This window comes from Zosterops lateralis, assembly GCF_965231275.1.
Source record: "Zosterops lateralis genome assembly, chromosome: Z".
NCBI lineage: Eukaryota > Metazoa > Chordata > Aves > Passeriformes > Zosteropidae > Zosterops > Zosterops lateralis.
Window position 1 is genome coordinate 72,572,375 of NC_139800.1, and position 18,501 is coordinate 72,590,875.

Consider the following 18,501-nt stretch of genomic DNA (forward strand, 5'->3'; position numbering starts at 1 on the left):
CAAACTACACCTGATTTGGTGTGCCAAAGGATTCTTGTTGCTGTGAAATTACATGGCAGCTTGATTTTACACTGAAGACATTGAAACCCGTGAGTAACTGGCTATGAAGGCAATTAATCACTCAGTACATTAATCCCAGGGACAATTAAGTAGGTAGGCAAATCAATTAATTTATTGGACTCCCTCTGTTCTTTCTAGTATGCCATGGGTTCTTGCACTGAAAATTCCCATTTGCAGCTTGCAAGTTGTCAAGAGGGAAAATAGATATCACTGTAGCTCTGGACTTTCTCACCTGGAGGGCACAAGGAACACTTTGAAATTAGGGAATAAAAACTTCAGATGGCTTCTATGAAATGATCAAAAGGGAAACAGTTAAACATGTGAGCCCAGCTCTAAAGCTGATGTTTAAGTTAGAAGAATGTGAAGAATGACAATTTAAGAACACACTGAGATGAATGAGAAGGTCCAAACCTCTTGGAGCTATTGCTTCAGGCTCTCTGCAAACTCAGAACTACCTGCATCAGCTGTGTTTGAGGCACATTTATCAGAATTTAATTTTCAGTCACAATGACTAGAAACACATTATACAACATGCACACTTGGACCTTGGAGAACAACTGGGAACCAAGGAGAAGCTTCCACAGGCAACAGCACCTGCAGCAAAAAAATCACTGAGAACAGAGCAGACAAGCAGCAACAAGTATGATAATCCAGTCTAGAGACAGGGAGCAATTTTCAGTGCAAACTCAAATGAACTGGAGCTAACTAGCTGCAGAATAAACCTGACTACATCCGCTGCATACGTAATTTTCCTAGTTTTCCTTCAGAAGAACTGCAAATTTGCTATTGCCCTCACCTTTTCTAGCCAGAACATGGATGCTTGCTGTTCTCCATGAAGCTACTAATTTCTTTGTGGCTGTTTTGAAAAACTTTGCCTTGGTTACTTTTGCCACAATCAGTTCTGGTGCATTTCCTAACACCCACATGTCCCTTTCAATCTGTCCCAGATACCACCACTAAGGTATGGAACACATGATTCCAGCTACATCTGGCACACATGATTCCAGCTACATCTCTGCCTTCTCCTGAATTGCCTTCTCTGGTTACTACTTGCAATCAAGTAAAATTTGAACCTTTGTTTTCTTTTTTTGTCTCTCTTCCCTTTTCCCTTTTCCCTTTTCCCTTTTCCCTTTTCCCTTTTCCCTTTTCCCTTTTCCCTTCCCCTTCCCCTTCCCCTTCCCCTTCCCCTTCTCCTTCCCTTCCCTTCCCTTCCCTTCCCTTCCCTTCCCTTCCCTTCCCTTCCCTTCCCTTCCCTTCCCTTCCCTTCCCTTCCCTTCCCTTCCCTTCCCTTCCCTTCCTGTGTATAAACTTTTCAAGACCTGGAGCAGAAATCACACTCACAATAATATAACCAACATATCTGCTAAATCTCTGCTCAATTATATCACTTCTCATTACATTCCATGTCAAGTTTTGATGCTCGGCATGTTTTACTATTAGAATAATAAGTACCAGCTTGATTGCAGCTATATCTTTTGAAAGACTACACCGAAAAGAGTACCACCCACTTGCAGTTGTCAGATTTTCAGATAAATTAGTTCATTACTGAGGAAATGATGGCTTTTTTTTTTCTGCCATCTTCTTTTGAAATTAATTCAAATATTAATATATTGATTGGACAGGTGGCATTTACATAGAGACTGATATGTATAAATAATTGTTACCTTTCTGAAGATGGAATGGGATGCTGGAATATTTTTGCAATTATAGGTGAGGATTTTTTTCCAAGTATGCTGATACTATTTATGGACTTTCTTTTGTGTTCTTTTCTGGATCTTTCTTTTGTCCTACCTTCTCCCTATTAATGGGATCCACCCAGTCACCTCAAAAGCCTGGGTTTCCATAAAAGAGCTGGAAAATCCTGGGGTTTTTTTGGGCTGGCCAAAAAGGAAATGAATTGCACCCAGCTGTTTTACATGGTGGTGTAAAAAACCATTACTATGTGCAGTCACAAGACAGGTAAGGATAAGTTCATAAATTATGAAATATATATATATATATATATATATATATATATATATATATAAATACAGTGTAGCACCAGTCTCCTTAAATATGAGACTACATTTCATGACAACAGGATTGGTATCCCTCCCTAGATCATTCTGTAACATAATCACTGGAAATATTAACTCACATCACAAATGGTGCATCTTCAATTATTCTAGAGAACACAACAGCTGTGAAGATAAAAACTAGAAAAAATGCTTTCTACATAATTGTCACAACACGAGTATAGGTGAGATGTCGCAGAAGAAGGGCTCCTTTGAAAAACAGCATATTAAAATAAATTAACGCAGAGAGCAACTCAGCAAAAGTGTGATTCAAAATAAAGGAGGTCAGGGTGGGCATTAGGAGACTAACTCTGGAGAGATCAGAAAGGGGAGCAGAAAAGAAATGTAATTCTTAAAACCAGACCATGATTTTATGAGTTATTGCTGTATTATAGATGAAACACCAATGGAGAGAGAGACATGTAATTTCAATACATAATACCTACAAATAAAAAGAGAAATCTCTAAATTACTGAAAGGAATTGGTAAAGATTATTAACCCAATTAGATGCAAGAATGAGCCAAGGAGAAGGTTTAAATTAGCAGTTTATCCACTGGAGTCAATGAAGCCAGCCAAATTGCATCAGCTGAGGTTTTGGCTGATAATTTGGAGATGTGGAACAGGGAGAAAAAAATTTAAAAGTGTCATAAATACATGGGATTAGAGAAAATTCAATCTTTTAACAGAGATGAATCACCAGCAAATGGATGAGGAAGACCTTGATTTTGTGCTAGTCAGATTTAAAATCCTGAACAAAATCTTCAGAAGGATTTTGTCAAAACTTCTCCAGAGTAGCAGAAGCAGTGACAAGCTCAAAGAGAGGAAAGGTGTGCCCAAAACAAATGACATTATTAGAAGAATAGAGCTTTGGCAGACACTTCAGCAATGTTCCACTTTCTGCAGTGTGCATCCCTCTACTCCCAGGGAAAATGAACTGGAATTGACCCACGGGTACCACTGAGACTTCAGCAAAAGCTGAGGAAGAAACAACTTCATTAGAAAACAAACTATAAGCCGAAGTAGTTAAAAAAAAGTAGAAGATAAAATACATTGTTTCCTTTTTTATATCTTCAAAGGCATGCAAGATGAGAAATCAACTACGCCTGAAATCCTTCCACGGGCAATGAAAATACCTACTAGAGTTGCTTCAAAAGACTAAACTTGGGCTAACTTTGTAATGTATCAATAAAAATGTCATCAAACTGCATATACCAGACAGATTATTCTGTGGTAGCAGGTACTTCCCTACAAAGCCAGAGATGGCCTTGATCAATTTTATGGTGTGTCTAGAAAAATTAGGTATCAGGAAAACTGGCTAGGAAGGGGAACTCAAGCCTTTTGGAGGCTGTATATTATATAGGTTGATTAGGACACACAGAATAAAAATTACCTGGCTGGTATTTGAGAGCTTAAGTTTTAAAAATACTGAGGTGTCAGAGATACATATCAAGAGATGCAAGAGTCATATTTAGGTCTTGGGGGGAAAAAAAAAAGAAAATGCTTTTCTCAAGGGTATACAAGCAAAAATAGATTTGTATTGAATTGCATACATCTAGTAAAATACACAAGAAGAGGGGCACACACTGGAAAATGACCAGTAAATATAGCCAGAAACCATTTGTATCTAATCCATAAATTCAAAATCATTTCACAAATCACTCTGTATCCCTCTCTTCTGAAGACAAAATCAAAATGCTTCTCTCCTGAAGTTTTCTTAGCAGTGAGCATAATGCAATATTGGGATACCATATCCCAACCAGCAAACTGTTGTCATCATCCAGAGGTCAGATGATGTAAAATGACTGCAGTTTCAATCTCATTGACTCCATCTAAAGCCATGCTGAAGGTAAATGAAATCCAGCTGTGTCTTTTGAAGGACTGAATTTCATAAAACTTAATTTGCACCTACAGCAGAGTATTTTGCTTCTAAAGATTTCAAAAGTGAAAAAAAAATTTGATTAGGCTTCATGGTCACTGCTTTTTAGCAGTAAGTGAAGTCAGGATGTGCCTTTAGTTGCTTAGAAATGCTTTTTATGATAACTGCAGATTTTTACAAAGTCAGTTTGTTGCTTGTATTCTAGTGGTGGGTAAAGCATCCTTTTGACTAGACTGCATTCTATTATTTTATTAAAACAAACTTATCATTTAAGAGTGGATACATGCAGACAAATTACTTAATAATGATCTAGGGCCATTTGTGGTTCATGTTTTAGTGACTAATGGATGTGTTTAGTTTGGTTCCAACCCAGTTAATTTTAACACTGAAGGAATTCTTTTTCGTTAACTTTACTGCAAGTTCCACTGGTCTCTAAATACATGTTTTTCTGCTTTCTGCACTTTTTGACATGTTCTGAGGCTGGGGAACTGTGACCTGTGGTACCCACCAAACCCACCTTGCGGTCTACCACAGCCTGCCAACACCACACATCCATTATTCTTGTCTCACGCCTCAATTAAAAGGTTTTGGAGAAGGACTTGTTCTCTTTGCAAAGTGATTTCTTGAGTCCTTCCTAGTGAAGAGTTTCTAAGGAACACTGGGGGCAGGTATAAAAACCCAACTGTGAGTTTACTCAAGAATTTGACTGCCAAAGATTCAGCTCCCTCAAAGGAGCAAAACCTCTATTTCTAATAATTGCCACTTATGCATCTATCAGAGAAGGAAGTGACTTCCAATACCCAGCATGGTCCTTGCCAGTGCACTTCTCTTAAGCATTCTCAGCAACATAAAAATATATCTTTGTATGGGTTTTCAACATGTGCACTACATTCTAGGGTGTCCTTGCAGACAAAGTGATCTCACTGTGAAGAGCTTGCTCTCGGAGATTCCAGTCTAAGCTCTGCCAGGTTAAAAAAAACAAAAAAAAAAAATCATTTTGAATTTTGTTAGCAGGCTGAAAGTTTTGTGTTTTAATAGAAGAATTTTCTGAAGATTTTTTAAGAGCCTGGATTTGCACTATTTACATGTAAATCTTTTTGAATACAGTCTTCTATAAGAGCACTTGCTTAAAGAAAATTTTCTTGATGAGATATCCCTTGTCTTTCATGGATCAGAGCAAGACTTCAGTGCTTCCAGACAATCAGCTTCTCCTCAAAGTCCTTTCACAATTAGGAAACTCTTAGACGTTAAAAACATGAAAGAGTTACCAGGGTAAAGGTCAGATCAGCACATTACTAATCTTTTTTAGACAGGAAAGTGAAATTCTCTCAATAGCTGGAGAACATAATATTCTACAGACAGACTGATACCTAGTTGTTCAGGGAGCTGATACAATACTTGTCTCTTGCATAAGGATTCTGAAGCCTAGCTCTGGTAGAAGAAAACAGATGTGAAGAAAAGAATAAACACAAGTTCATATAAAGTTGTTGTAGGAAAAGGAAGAAATTCTTCCAAATCTGAGAAGGAAAAAAGAGAAGCCACTTCCAGTTCTGTGACTGGCCATTAACTACAGTGCTTCACTGCTGAATGCGTACAAAGATTGTGCTTTCAGTGATTTGTTTTCCACATTGCTTTCCTGATGTCTCCTGCTCTTTAAGGCTGTGTTCACTGTCCATGTTGAATGCACCAGTTTGCCATCCTGAGGAGCTAATTAGAACCCCCGGAGAAACAGGTTTGGCTAGGGGGAGTGGGCTAAGGGGAAAGAAAAGTCAGAATAGCATCATCTTGATCCTTCCACACTGTCATTTCACCCCTCTGCCTGTGGTCTTGCTAGCCCGGGGCTCGATGTGCAGCCCCCATGGGCTGCTGTGGCTGCAGGAGCAGGATGCAGGTGTCAGCCATAGCCATGCAAACCTCACTCATTGCACAACGAAGTGCTTGGGATCAAACCCAGGCTGGTCAGATTTTCTGGGTGAGGAAAGGTGCAGTCAATCCAAGAGGCTGGAAAAATGTTTGTGTTTGTTTGTTTGGTGTTTTTGGTTGAGTTTCTTTCCCCCACCTCACCTCTGGCTTCTCTTTCCCCTGGCTACATGGTGGAACATTGACCATCTACTGACCATCTACCCCAGATCAATGAGAAAAGCTTTTTTGTTTTTGTTTTCAATTTCAAGCCAAGATCATCCCTTCACCTGTGGCTTCAAACCAACACGGCGGTGGGACACCACCTTTGTTGGGAAGACAGAAAGAAGCTGAAATCCCCCTCTATCTTCCCACTTGCCGGGGGGAGCGGGGCTGCCGTGGAGCCCCGGGCAATCCCGACGTCCCCCGCAAATGCCAGCACCCAGAGAGGAGCAAACTCTTCATGGCTCTTAATGGGACACTTAACCCGCCGGGGTAATTAAGACCAGGGGGCTGTCAGCACGATTAACCTCTTTATTGCCGGGCGCAGCACCGAGGCGAGCCAGGAGGGTCCCCCCGCACTCCCACCACCCGCGGAGGGTCCCGAAGCCCCCGGGCTCGCCCCCCTCCTCTCGGGAGCCATAAATGCCGGTTCCTGCACGAAACCAGCGCTCTCGAGGATCTCCGGGGAGGCTCTCCCCTCTTTTCCATGGTGTCCGCTTCTCCAGAGCCCAGCGTGTCCACCTCGCCGCGGGCTGTCCCCGGCGGCGCTCGGAGCGCGGTGGGGAGGGCAGAAATCCTGCGGGAGGAAGTTATGGACCGTCGGACCCCTGGGGAGAAGCCCCCCGCCCCTGCCCCCCAGCGCTGCCCCACAGAGCCGCGGTTCCTGCGGGCGCCCCGACCTCCTCCCGCCGCGCTCCGGGGTCCGTGTCCGCAGCCCCGCTGTCCCCCCGGGCTCGGGGGGATCCTCCGGGACCCGCCAGGGTGGGACTCCCCCTCCCCCCCGCCCAGGGACCGGGAGGACAGGGCGGGAAAACACTTCCAGACTATCTCCATGAAGATCCAGTTTCTCTCTTTTTGGTCAGAAGTAACGTGTTTTGTAAATGTGGGATTCTCTCTTTCTTTCTCGCTCTCTTTTAATTTATTTTTATTGTTTTCGTGTTTTTTTTTTTTCTTTTGTTTTTTGTTTGTTTGTTTGTTTGTTTTAAATTTAAAATATAATGCTGAGAGACAAAGAGGTGCATTATCTATCTCGGCGTTGATGGTACGTCAAAGATTGCAAAGCCAAGGCGCTCTGCTCCTGCGATGAGGATGATTTATAGAAAATTGCAGGCAGAACACATGCACATTCTGGCAGCCGTATAGACAGTCCCTCCCTTTTCCTTAATGTTCTTTTATCAGCTTCTTAGGAGGTGTCCGCTCCGTTTGTCTGCATGAAACCAGTAGTCTTAGTAGGAATCCTCACTTTTGGTGGTTTTTTTCCCCTTTTCCTTAATAAGGAATCTCTAAATCCAACAGTGCTCCTTCAGCCCAGATATTGTCCTTCTTCCCATTTCTCACAGCACTTGTTTGGGGTGGAGGGCGGGGGGAGCGGAAAGAGGGGAGAGGAGGAGGAGGAGGAGGAGGAGGAGGAGGAGGGAGAAGATCTTTCTCCTGTTTAGTCATTAACTTGCATGGCTCAAAGAAAAAGATTTAATGGGAGAGATCCTGCATGTGTGCTTTGTGCTCACGGCATTCTTGTGGACGGGTAGATCGGAGGGTGCATGGGTTTAATATCTGACCAATACCTGGGCGACCGATTTTCGTTATTTTATTTTATCTTATTTTATTTTATTGCTATGGATAGTATTCCTGCGTTTGGTCTTCAGCTGAGCTGAGAGAGACAATGAAGTTCTAACACGCCTGACTTCTCCCAGAGTCAGTAAAACCTGAACTCAAAAATCTCCAGGAGATCATCTCAGGTTCACCACTCATATGTAACTTCCTCGGAGTAGGGGAGGACGATCTCCCCGTCCACCCGAACCGGAGCTCCGTGGTTCTAGTCTCTCTTCCAGTCATGCAAAACTGCAAAGCTGGAGAGCTCGAGAAACCCCACTGATGTTCCAACACCAGTCATGCCCTTGTGCTCAAATTGATTTTGCCTCACTCCCGCGTATTGATTTACTGAGTCTGCACGTAAACCCTAATTCCTCCCGCCCCTCCACCCCCATCCCCCTTTCCCCGCTAGACATAACCCCAGAAAGAATCTGACCTGGTGCTGTGGAAAGATTGGAAGGAGAGAGGGGGGGGAGGTGGGGGGGTGGTGGGTTGCGCTGAGGTGGGGGTGTTGAGCAAAAGAAGTAGCTCAGGACAATGCTTAATAGAAATGTGACTAAATAAAAATGCAGGCTATAGCCGCTTTGTCTTTGTCTGCTTGCCTTCATCACCCAGATACCTTTCTTTGTGAGCCTTGATCGTTAGTTTCCACGGTTTTAAATAATCAGTCACAAAGAGGCAGACAACTAGGTGTTGGGAGGCATAAAAGTTATTTTAAGTGGAATTATTTATTTTATTTTGCTGCCAAAAACCGTTTCACCAATGTAAGAAGTGATTTTGGTGATAGTAGTACAAGCTCTCTTTACTCCCAAACGCTTGTGAGAAACAGAAAACCTGGAGATGACTGTCTTTATTTCCAGGAGTAGACTTCAAAATACGTGCCAGAAATGGACAATTTGATTGTCCTTTCTCCACATCAAATGCGAGCTGGAAGGGGGATTAAAAACCAACCACGTGGTAGATCTGGTTTTATACTTTGCAACCTCCAGCTCCATTTATGTTCTTTACCCTGCTCAGGGAAGATTAGCCTCTAGATGGATGTGTCTGAGGGATCACCTCGGGGGCAGATCTGCATGCAGAAACCGGTTTTTGTCATGGCTGGAAGAGAGCTATGACCCAGCAGAGCGCTCCATCCGAGCGGCTCCCCCAGCATCGCAGGAGCTGCTGAGCGCTCCTGCACAGGAAGCTTTGTGAAGGCAACAGCTTGGAAGGGGAAGATCTTCAGATCTTTCCCCCTTCTTCTCCTCCTCCCTGGCCTGTGAGTGATTCAGTGTCCCAAACCTTAACTTTTTGTTACCACCTTCCTCCTCTTAATCTCCTTCATCTTCAACACCTCCTCCTCTATCACTACCATCTTCTCCTCCATCTGTCTGCCTGCTGGATCTCTCTCTCGCTTGCTTGCTTTCCCCCCTCCTCTTCCACCTCCCTCCTCTTTCTTCTTGCCTTTTCCTCCTCTCTTTTCTTCTCTTTTCTTTCTTTTTTTCCTCCTCTTCCCCTACACGTTGTTGTTGTTGTTAGAAAGGATTCTTGCACCCCCTGGTGCTCTTGCGTTTTGTGTGGTAGGAGAGGAGATTGTCTTCTTTCTCTCTCTCCCTCTGGTTGCTCATTATTCAGAGAGAGACACAGAGGGTGAGAGAGAGAGAGAGAGAGAGACGGATATCTCAGGTCATCTGCAGCTGCAGCAAACCAGTGAAGGAGAGAGAGAGAGAGGGAGAGGGAGAGAGAGAGGGGGGGAAAAGCAGGGAAAGATGGCGATCCTCCATTGCTGAGACCTGGCAAGGAGCACATGAGACTCACAAAACAACTTCCACAACAATAACAAGAAGAGCTAGGCAGAGAGGAAGAGGAGAGGAGAGGAGGCAGCAGCAGCAAGAGCAGCAGTGCCGGGACGCTCCTGTAAGTTCTTGCAATTAAAACCCATCTCTGGTTTGGCATTGGAGAGATCATCTCTCGTTTGTGTGTGTGTGCGTGTGTGTCTGTGTGTGTCTGTGCGTGTGTTATTTTGTTTGGTCTTTTATGTCTGTCTTTCTTTCCACCACCTTCCTCTGAAATCCATTCATTCGGTCAACGGAGGAAGGAGGAAGAAAGAAAGGAAGAAAAAAAAAAGAGAGAGAGAGAGAGAGAAGAGAGGGGAGCGAGAGCGGGGTGTTTTGTTTGAGAGAGAAGTCTCTTGCATGGAGGAGGAGAAGAGGAGGAGGTGCTGGTGGTGGTGGTGGTGGTGGTGGGAGGAGGAGGAAGGCGGTTAATTAATTTTTTGTTGTTGCATTACGGGGGGGGGTGGGGGGGGGAAATATGGGGAGATAAGTGAGATACCAGCCGAGCTTTCGGGGTGGGGGGTGCCTGAGAGTATATGTGTGTGTGTGCGGGGTCTGGATGGTGCTGTGCGTATGGACTTGGATCAGAGACGGGAGACACACGGAGGAGAGAAAAGCTCCGTGCTGGCACGACCCAGGCAATCGGGTGACCTCTTTCTTCCTTCCTTCCTTCCTTTCTTCCTTCCTTTCTTTCTTCCTTTCTTCCCTTCTTCCTTTCTTTTCATTCTTTCTTTCTTTCCCGCTTTCTTTCTTTCTTTCTCTCTCTCTTTCTTTCTTTCTTTCTTGCTTTCTTTCTTTCTTTCTTTCTCCCAGCCACTCTCCCCCTCCTCCTCTTTCTCCTGGTCCCCTCTCGCTGCCCGCCTTGCCGCTGGCGAGGCTGGTCCCTCAGCCCGGCGGTGGTGCCCCCACCGCGGTTCTCCTGGAGTTGGGATGCGGGGGTGCCCGGCGGCGTCGGGGCTGGAGGGCTGGTGGTGCCCGCAGGAGGTGGCTTGGAGGAGGACAGCGTTCAGCTGGAGAGCAGGAGCCATTACACACGCTTGTGCTCTCCTTTGAGAAAAAAAGAGAGCGAGAAGGGAAGAAAGGAAGGGGAAGGAGCTCACTTCTACTTGCTCAGTTCCCCGATGTCCCTACCTTTAAACCAAGCAAGAGAGAAGGCGCTTTCTCTCCTGCCCCTTTCTCAACCCACCCGGAGCAGGTTTCTCCCTATCTCTCCCCCTCTTTCCCTTTCTTTATCTCCCTGTCCTCCATTTGCAAGCTGTCTGCTTTGGTTCCAGTCCAGGCTTCCACAACACAAAGCTTCTCCTCGCTCTCGCACACATGCACACAACACAGTCCACAGGCTCTTTATGTCTTCTGGAGTAACCTTCTCCTTCCCCCCCCGTGCCCCCCGGCTCCTCTCAGCATTGTGGTTTCTATTCTCCACACAGAGAGATCCTCCTGGAGCTTCATGTAGTTGTGATCTGAGAGGATTCCTCCCCCCCTTCCCTTCACCTCCCTCTTTTTGGGGGAGAAAAAGGGAAAAGTTTCATTTGTTTTTCTGGTGTTTGGAAGGGGAAAGACCTCCAAGTTTTGAGTGCTTTCTGCTCCTGCTTTTGTGTGTGCGTCTGTGGGGGTCTGTTTGTCTCATGAAGCTGCTTGCATGTCTAAGAGGAAGTGACTAGTTTGGCAGAGAGCTGTGATCTGAGTCAGGTAAGCCATGTCATGTTCTCTAGCTCCACCAGAAAATGGAGGAGAGAGAGAGTAGACAAAGCTGAGATGGGAAGTGCTCCTAACATTGTGGATGTCTCTCCATGTTTTGAGGCTTTGCTGGGCAGGAGCTGGCTTAATCATGATTTTTTCCCCTAAGGTTTTCCCTTCAGATTTTTCAATGCACAACATTGTGATGGGTCTTCTCGCTGTCTTCATGCTATCAGGAAATGAGGATTGGAGGAAATTGCTCAGATTCTTCTTCACACAGAGAAACACATCCTCAGGCTTTTTTTCTCTGATGCTTTCTTGCGGAGGTCACCTTTCTAGATATTTTTCTTTGGTTAAAGACCACAGGATTTTGGAGGTTGATCAGTTGGCCAAGTAAATAGTGTATATAAGCATATATTTTTAGATTTCTGAAAGCATTTGGAGGTAAGTGCATGCAGCTTGAAGCTGCTCAGGTTCTTCCAGAGGATATCATGAAATGTCTCTTTTTTTCCTAGGTGATGATGCCTAATTTTTGGGATTTTTAACATCTCATTTTCAAGAGCATTCCTTCTTTTGGATGTGTTTTAAATTAAGATGGAATATTTCTCCCCACTCACTAGGTTGCATTAAAGTGATACTGACAAGCTTTTAGTAGGTTTCCCAGAGCATCATAACATACGTGATTTCTCTTGAAATAAGCAAAACAGTTTTCACAGGTGGCTTTTTGGTGTCATAAAATACTCTTTTTTCCTGAAAACCTACAGCAACATTCTTACTGTGATTTTAATGTCATTATGGAAACTTGAGATCTTTAAAGTGAGATAGCAGTAGATCAGGAATTTGTGTGCTTTGTTTTTCACCCATCTTTTAATCTGAAGCAATTTTGAGTAGACCCAAAGCAGGCTTCCCCACCCACTGAAATCTGCACATCAGCTGCACAGTAGATGCAGTTCCTCAAAAAGTTCAAAATGCATCCTGAAATGCATGAGGGGGATATCAGGGTGCAGTGCTGCTGAGCTTGAAGGCACAGACAGCTCCATGGAAAGGTGTGAGTGATGTCCATGCATTGTTACTCTGAGGTGTTTAAGAACAAATATGGAAAGATTTGAAGTGGCAGGATGGGGGACCAGTGAATCTGAATCAGAACACGCTCCCAGGTGTGCAAAAACCCAGAAAGATTTCAGGATTGCAATGACGGGTGATGAACCTGAGATCCATCTTGGAGGTTGAAATCAATGCCCTTGTTTTTTTTTTTTTTTTTTTTTTTTTTTTTTTTTTTTTTTTTTTTTTTTCTGTGGAAGAAATGTTTTTATGTGTAATCTAATATACCTCAGAAGGATATTGCTTTATCAACTGTGCATTTCTTAAGTTCTGATGTGTCACCAAAATTACTGAGATTCTCTGGTTGTCTCCATCTTTCAGAAGAAGGCTATGGAACATACCATTTCAGGTATGTTTAATCTTGTATTTTGAGAAGAAGAGAGGTTAACTGCTTTTGGTTTTGGGGTTTTGTTTGTTTGTTTGTTGTTGCTGTTGTTGTGGTATTTTGGTTCTCCCCCCCCCCTCGAGGTGATTTTTTTTTTTTATGCATTTTCCAGTCTCTGCACAGGTCTAAATCAGCCACAGAAGAAAAATTGAAAAATTGCCCACTGACCTTTACTTATTTGGGTCACATCCCAAATATCCATCCCCTATATGGACTGTATGCAGAGTGCTTGTGGTTCAGAGCTGTGAATCTCCTCTTACTTCTGGAGAGGTCAGCCCAGTGCTGGCACTACAAGGTGCCCTGCAGATACACTGCCCTCAAACTGGCATGTGCAATCCAAGAACAACTCTGAGATTTAAGATCAGGATCTTTATGGGAGAGCCTCTTATGCCCTAAAAAACCAAACAACATTGCAGTTGTTTTAATGGTTTTTTTTTTGTTGTTGTTGTTGTTGGGGTTTTTTTTGTTGTTTTTTTTCTGGGTTTCTTCACTTATGAGACTGAAACCTCTTCAGAGAATTTTATTCATGTTAATAGTGCTTCTTACTGTGGTTCTGCCCAGACAGACTGAAGTTCACCTTGCTGTTAAAATACTAGATGAAGAACTTTTATTTTTTTAAAAAAAGACAACCCAAACCAGTACAGAACAATTCTACCTCCCAACAAAATTACAAACAAACAAACAAACAAACAAAAAAAAATCCCCAAAACCCATTGGTTTTTAAAGAATCTCCAGGAAGATGATCTTAACTCATGCCATGGTGGTGACATGAATGCTTCTCCTAATCAGGCATAAATTTATTCATTCAGACAATGGCTTTCAATTGCTTTTGGTTTGGGGCACACAGAACCTTTTATTGGTCCAATCTCTAATAGAAGGAATAAGCATTGGAAGCTTATTCTCCAGTATTTAAATATGCTTTTCTTAATCACTTTCCTCACACCTACTAGACATAGCCTATGAACCACGGTTTTAATATATTAAAAAAATATTTAATTTTGTTTTACATTTTCACTGCCTTCACACCGGGTTATGTTGATGAGAAACTTACGATGTCATGTGTACAATTTCCTTCCATAATTAAAAATATTATTTTATTCCAGTAAGAAAACTAAAAATACAATAATGTGTATGTTTAGAACATGAAGAATATGAGTACATAATGGGGTGCTGGAAGGGGAAAGCAGGGCAACTGCAGGTGGAAATGGAAAAAAAATATGATCATTCCAATCCAGTAACCTTTATAACAAATTCGTTAGCATTGAGCATTTGACTTGAAAGAGGATTGACTTTCATGAAGACCGATAAAAGGATGATTAAAAAGAGAGTTGACAAGTAGATGACTATTGTTCAACATAGATATCTGGACATCTGGCAGATGTTCCTCTGGGCCCCAAGGAATGGGCAAGTTTAATTTTAGCCTTAAAAAGGAAATGGGAAGAACTTAAGTCTTATAATAGTACAACTTACAGTTTGAGGAAGATTACTTCAGAAGAGCTCAAAAGATGTCTCTTGAAATCTGGAACTCCCAGAAACTCAGTGTAAATTAGCATTTCCTATTGGGTTTTCCTATTATTCCAAACAACTTGTGTGGAGTTACAGTATAAATTGAGATTACCTCAGTTTACTGTAACACTTTCTCTGTGTGGTGTTGTGGATAATTTCCTTAAATGGGCAGAACAATGCTGCTTTGAAGTAAGAAACTGCATAAAAAGGACTTGAAAGTGTGAAACTGGCGAATAGCTGTGTACTACTCATTGACTAATATTGTCCCGTGTTGAAGCTTCACCAGGCCAACTTAGGGACAAATGCAAAAGTCCCCAGTGAAATAGTGATGGGAAGAAGCTGCTGATGGAGGAAGGAGGTCCTGTTTTTCACAGATCAGGAAAGATCTACAGAGGCCAAGATGTCTGTGTTGTTTTGTGTGTTTTGTTTCCTTAAATTTTGTTACACTTCCAATCTATTGTAGGAGAAAAAAAAAATGGAAATACTCCTATAGTATTATTTATTTCTGTTATTTTGACTCTCAACAGATATTTATCTACTTTGAAGTAGAAGATTATACATTTTATGAACTTGTTCTGGATGAATATGGTCTACTGCCAGTGCCAGAACTGTATGAGTTGCTTAACTTGAATACTTGATCCAAGATGTGTTCATGTATGAACTTCTAATTGCTGACTTCAGCAGAGATGTTGAACTTCATCAGTCCAAATGCCTGCTTGCTTTTCAAACAGTTGTTCCCTCTAGGGTATTATACAGTCAAGAGATCTCTGGGTCCACAGGAGGTGAGCAGGAGGTCTGTTAAGTGTTAATTGAGGAGAGAATGAGAAATTCCATCTTACTCTTCAGAGAGAGAGAAAAATTTTTGAGAGGGGGGGAAAAAAGAAGTGTGATGAGCATGAAGGTTGCTTAAACATCTGCTAACTTCTCAGAGAGAGGAACTCAAAATTGTTTAATCAAGAGGTGCTGGTGTGATGCAAGTCCTCAGCTGCTGGCAGAGACACAGTTAACATTGTACATGGTTGAACTTCAGCATGGCACTTCTCCAAATGAGTTGACTGTTGAAAATAAAATGTTCCAGAAGAACTGGGAGAACAGGAAAGAAGTTAAAATAGCATGGTTTGTATGCCAGTGCTGAAAGAAGAAAAGGGGGGAGGAAGGGAGATAGATCGACTTATGATAATTATCTTGTTGGTTGTAGCAAAAAAAAAAAAAAAAAAAAAGGTCTTCAGAAGTTTCCAAACTTAGGGTACCAGGTTTAAGAAGTGGTCTTCGCTTGCGTCCTGAGTTTTGGAAATATTCTTCTGCTTTCAGCCTGTGTTGGGGAAGTTCAACACATAGGTAAATACAAAGTCATGTGAGACTGGTTTTGGGTTCTGTTCAGTTTTGTTCTTTTAACGTTAAAAACAATACCAAAGATCTAAAAAGTCTGTAGTCTGTCCCTCCTCTCTCAAGCTTTATTAAGCTGTGCCAGAGGTTGCAGCACAAATACATCTCTAAAGGGATTTGAAGAAGAGAGAGTTTGAGATGAGGAAAGGAGAGCCTTTGTCTTTGGTGTCTTACAGTTGAACACAATCCTAAATACAAAGTATTTTTTTTTCCTCTGGGCTCTTTGTACTCTCTGGGAGTTGAAGATCTTGGTATAGTTGCTTTGGTCAGCTTGAGGCAACATATGTTACTGCAGTAACTCAAAAGATCCTGAGCTAATCACTACTTGAAGGATCTTTTCTTTAAGCTGTGCTTGAGAAAGAGCTTTCCCTCATCATTGGCTTTGACTGCTTTGTAGTCATTGTCTGGTTATCAGAACATCAGTCCCAGACCTAGCAGCAGTGCTATACATTATATTTTACCTTGATCAAAAGTCTTGTCGTTCTTGGCTGGTTTTTGTGGTACAATTATGGACCTCCACAGCTGCTGTCTAGGGGGAATACAGTGAGGTTTTGACTTGGGCTAAAAGCAGCTTCTTAGGTAGAAGATGGTAAGATCCATCAGGAGAAGCAATTAATTAAGTTGAATTTAGCTGGTAATTGAAGCAAGATGGAAATAGGAGATCTCAGGATGTTCAGGAGTTGTTCTTGAGTGGAGTCAAATGTAGTCTCTTTAAGAATACTTGTTAAATAGTGTCAGCATAAAGAGCTGTAGGCACAGCATCAATGTCGTGAGTGATTAGGAAGAACTTATTTAGAGCTTATTAGAGTAGCAATCATTGCAAGGCCAGTGTGTGTGGAGGACGAATAATTCTGAGAAAGCACTTGATTCACTGGGCTACTTCTATTAGTTTTGAACCAGTTAAATTAAGAATTTAGTTCTTGAAGTGTGTCACTTGTTACTTCCTGGTGGAAAATAAGACCTTCTAATTGGGATTATGTGTGAAGAAGCTAAGTGCTTGCATTATGTGGCAGTGTTTTTCCTTCTCCTTCCAGTTCCAGGAATATGCAATTAATAACTTGATAGTTACTTAGATAATGGGTGCTCAGCAGTCCTGGAAGGTGTATTTGCAGCAATTGTTACAGATGCAGACTCTGTGCTGACCTGAAGATTAGGAAGTAGGATGTTCATCAGAGTGGCATTACTGTTGCTATTAAAAAGGTCTGGAAAGAGGCCTGAGAACCCCAGCTGCTGTCGTGGTGTGGAGGAAGTCAGGCCTTCAAAGGATACAAGGATTAGAGCATCAGGAAAAGTAAATGGTAGCATCAGCACAAGTAGAAAATAGGCAGAGCTATTCAGCAAACAGAAAAAAGTAGGCTAAGGCATGCCATAATTATGTGCAGTGGAAACTTGCTGCTAATAGAGCAGTGGCATGGGGTAGAGAGGCAGGAGAACAATTTTTCAAGACAAAACAAAGCAGACATTGCAGAGAATGATATAGGAAGACTGAGGATTCAGTGTGCTCGTGATAATGTGAAAGAGAAGACTTTGTTTTGAAAGATACTAAAAATGGAATCTTCTGATGCACATGTGGTCAGTGTTTCCGTGGCCTGGTAGGACAATGGGGGCTTCTTTTGCATTGCTGGGATGAGCAAACCCTTCCTTTCCGCCTGCAGCTCTTAGGTTCAAACAGTGGCTTGGGGTGGTATCAGTGGCTGTGGAAAGAAGGCATCACAGGATATTCCTTTTGGGAAGAAGATGGCTCATCTTGGGTTGGACTGTTGTCATGCAAATGCTTCAAAACACAATGGCCACTTATCACAGGAGCTGGACAAACACATTTCTCCCACACACTGTTCCCAAGACCTCTCCAAATAAAGGAGCAGAATGGGGGAAATGTAATACTTGGAACCTGTGCTCCAGCAAGCACATTTTTAATTTTTCTCCTTTTGTCAAATAAACAGCAAAGCTAAGGAGAGACTACTTGTACTGGAAGATTTTGGTCTAGCATGATGGTGACATGGAGGGTGGTTCATTTACCTTCTAATGACTGACTTGCTGGAGAATTCAATTGAGTGTGCAGCTGGGAAAGGGATCATTAATAAAGGCCTTGCTGTGGTCCAAAAGTCAGAATTCAGCTGGCTGATAATGCTGAAAAGGATTTTGTTGTTCTTGTTGTTGTTGTTTTTCCATTTAACTTCTGCCTCCCTCTTGTTGATATTAAATGGCCAGCTAAAATAGATCCTAGGTCAGAAATTCCAGAGGGATTGGTGAAGGTGGTTTATGTCAGTGGTGATGGTTTAACAGCTTTTTGTAATTTCCTTTTTTTAAAAAAAAAACTTCATGTTTTTATTAAACAAAGTGATAACTGCAGTCTGGACTAAACCTGAAATATCTTGAGGAGTGCTGGTGTAGAGGGGGATGCAGTGAGTAAAGGATGAGTACTCCAGCTCTAGTTGAGCAAACTGCTTTTGGAGAGAACTTAAGAGGCCCATGGATGTTTATTTATTTTAACTCAGACTTGGATTCTTCAGTTCTAGTCAGACTCAGATAGATTTGTGGGTGTGTGACTCTTTGTAAGGGTATTTAGGTCTCTCAGACCGAAAAGAAAGGAGACCAAAGAATTCTTGTCCAGTGCTTGAAATCTTGCTCTTAATTTTTTTTATTCCTTCAACCATCTATCCCTCTATCCAGTAAAATAGGCATAATTAGGATTTAACGTGTAATGTTGGAAATTATGAACCTGGTGTTGTGTGTGCTAAAACAAGCCAAGATAGGGAAAGAAAAGGTTCTGGTTCTGGTGTGTGAGACTGCAGAAGAGCTGCTCTTCTCTTGGCAAGTGCTTGAGGGATGAGATGTGGTTACCTGCCACCTTGTTTCTGTGTTTCTGCTGTAATTCTGATTGAGCCTGTCTCCTCAAGTATGTTGTTGCTTGTGGTGAATTTGGA

The 18,501-nt window shown here is 42.4% G+C and overlaps 1 protein-coding gene across 4 annotated transcripts in view; it reads left to right on the forward strand.

The window, feature by feature from the left end:
• Positions 1-9,149: 9,149 nt before the first annotated feature.
• Positions 9,150-18,501, forward strand: part of ZNF462 (zinc finger protein 462) — an 89,556-nt gene continuing 80,204 nt past the window's right edge. For 3 of the 4 annotated variants that reach the window (XM_083883344.1, XM_083883346.1, XM_083883347.1), the window contains exon 1: positions 9,150-9,601. The gene's annotated coding sequence lies outside the window, so the exon portion shown is untranslated. Of the gene's footprint in view, positions 9,602-10,737; positions 11,209-18,501 lie in introns of those variants that run through there. The other variant, XM_083883345.1, reaches the window with a different exon arrangement.